This window comes from Cryptotermes secundus, unplaced genomic scaffold (assembly GCF_002891405.2).
Source record: "Cryptotermes secundus unplaced genomic scaffold, Csec_1.0 scaffold938, whole genome shotgun sequence".
In the NCBI taxonomy this organism is placed as follows: Eukaryota; Metazoa; Arthropoda; class Insecta; order Blattodea; family Kalotermitidae; genus Cryptotermes; species Cryptotermes secundus.
Window position 1 is genome coordinate 4,186 of NW_019737398.1, and position 2,693 is coordinate 6,878.

General features: G+C 37.4%; 1 long non-coding RNA gene across 1 annotated transcript; it reads left to right on the forward strand.

The window, feature by feature from the left end:
* Positions 1-464: 464 nt before the first annotated feature.
* Positions 465-2,113, forward strand: LOC117282783. The gene is made up of 2 exons (XR_004513654.1): positions 465-1,264; positions 1,551-2,113. It is a non-coding gene; the product is annotated as an uncharacterized LOC117282783 (long non-coding RNA).
* Positions 2,114-2,693: the final 580 nt, after the last annotated feature.

Here is a 2,693-nt window from a genome sequence, read left to right on the forward strand (position 1 = left end):
AGTGAACACAGACTTTCAGGAGTTGAAAACAGCTGTCTTCTGGGATGTGATGCCTTACAGTTTGTTACACCATTTTCATCATTTCAAAGAAACTTGGTTTATCCCTCTTCAGGATAGAAGATGGCGGAAGCAGGTTCCTTTAAATCATTCATAATTATGTACCATACTTCACATCCTGGACAGCAGTAATCTTCATAGCCATTGCTGTTAAAACCTCAAATCCCATACTTCACAAGATGGCTCTTGTAATATACACCAGAGAATGGACAACATCCAAAATAATTATGATTTAAAGATGGATATCAACATACTACATCAAAGTTGAAATGGATTTTGTAGAATTTGAAGTCCTCACAGCAGTGGTTATGAAGAATCTTCTGGGATACAGTGCTGTGTAGTCCACTGCTTGCTACCTGCTTCCTGCAGGTTTTTTTCTTGGCTTATTCTTTGTCCCTGAAGATGGCGACATGTTCCTGTAAAATGTTGGTTGACTTTCACCAGGTTACACAGTGTTATATCCCAGAAGACAGAACTCTTCAGACTGTTTTTTGATCATATCCCTCAAAGGCTGTGGGGGCTGTAGCTAGGTTTGTAGTTCAAGATGGAACTCATACTGAATCAAATTTCACATTTCTGTAGGGAATGCATGTCCACATTCCCAAACAGTTCTATATTCTGTGAACTAATAAATTAATGTAACATGCTGTTAACATTAAGCATTCCTCTACAAAACTAATTGGCATATTGATATGTAAATTGAAATAATGATCTCTCTACATTAGGCTACTCTTTTGAACAACCATACCTCAGAAAGCAGTAGAGATAGAAACATGAAAGAGAGTGTATTGTACCACGTAGTTTTTCCTTGTGCATATTCATAAATGTTTTGTGTGGTGTCCTCACATAATATGCAGTCTGCCATCTGCCCCACATTAAATGTGGTAACCACTGGAACAGTTCTTGCTCCTGATTCATCATGGGTTCATTCTAGGTGAGATCATTCATTTAATTCTTGACATAGCCCAACAAGAAGAAGTCTGCTGTGGTCAAGTCAGGTGACCAGCAGTACCAATCCAGGCATCAAGAAAGGCTTGCCATGGCCCGTGGGCAAATGCAGGTCTTAAAGAAATTCTGTCAGTTCAGTTTGCTACTGATGTGGAACTTTGCATCATCACCAACCTGTAGTCAACTGGCTGTTGAAAATACAACCTAATTTAGAAAGATCCTATCAATGATGTGCAGTCAGTTCAGTGAAACATGTTCGGTATGGTTATCATCAAGTATACTACAAAGGTGTATTGAAGAAAATATGTTGTGTTATATATATTGCCTCAATCCATGATATATATGTGAGAATGTTCTAAAAAGGAATGCAATACAAAATAAAGTTCCATTCCTGTCATAAAGGTCCAAGAAATATGTTTAAAATGACATTTTATTTTGTTTAATTTTTGTTTAGTTTTCATTAATTTTAATGACTTTGCTGCTTTAAATGGCTCTTCTTATCTTAATTGTACCATGACAATTGTGTCAAACTTCTGTCATTGTAGGCGAACTACAGCCATGCCCCAGAATTATGTCACCTAAGGTTCCAGCCTGATGCCATAAGTCCAAAATGTCTGCAAGTCAAAGGGACTGTCTTGCATCTTATGAACATTTTAATATTCACTTAATCAGGGAGTGTAACACAATAACAAAGATGCAAAGCGAACCATGTTTGTAAACAAACTGAAGACAGTGATACCAGTAGTTGGAAGCCGACTGGGTGGTAGCATCCTACCACTAAAGAGCTGTAACTGTGGGGAATGGTGGAAATTGAAAATGTCTCTAAATCAAAGAGCCGTAACTCTGGGTATGACTCTATTGATGGATTTATTTAAAGGTAGTTTGCTTCCATATGTTTGCTCATGTAAGAAACATACAGACATAATAAACTTGCATCTTAGTTCAGTAGAATGAGGCTCACAAATTTCTGACTCGTGGTCTAGCGTATATGTCACATAAGTTTGTTGTGTCAAAACTCAGTCTGTGTAAGTAACTGTTGTTATATACATTTTGTAGAAAAATTTTGTAATTCTGAAGAAATTAAAGATAAGTGGTTTGTGGAAGTATATTTGATGTACTGAAATTCTTACAGTAGTCCTGTATGTAGCATTCATTTCCTGTCACCTCTGATTTTTCTTTGTTTTTATATTGTCATGTGTTAGTGGCTCAGCATGGGGTTTGGATTGGTAACTGGATTTATTCAACACTTATAAATTATAACTACAAGTAATTATAACACTCTCACTAATTCAAACACTTGACTTCTTACTACAGCACATGCAGTGTCTTCTCAGTTTGCTGTGGTTTCAGTAGTCATTGATCGGCAGGGAATGCCAACAATGGGTGTCACTCTGCTTCTGTACTCATGCTTTCGTTGGATGACTGCTGGCTTGCAGCTGTTGACTCAGCTGATGAGTAACTCAAAAATTCAAAATCAAAGTCAAAGATACTTTCTGACTGCTGGTTTATCGTCAATTGGTTTGTCTTGGCACCAAGCCACTTGAGACTCACGACCAGACATTTTTTTTTCAGCAAAACCTTTGCATATATAGTCCTTATGTAACATCCCCTCTGATGAGAAGAAGTGTTTGTCTCTTGTGAATGTGCTTGACCCTTCATCAAGTGTACATATTGCACATGTAGGATGT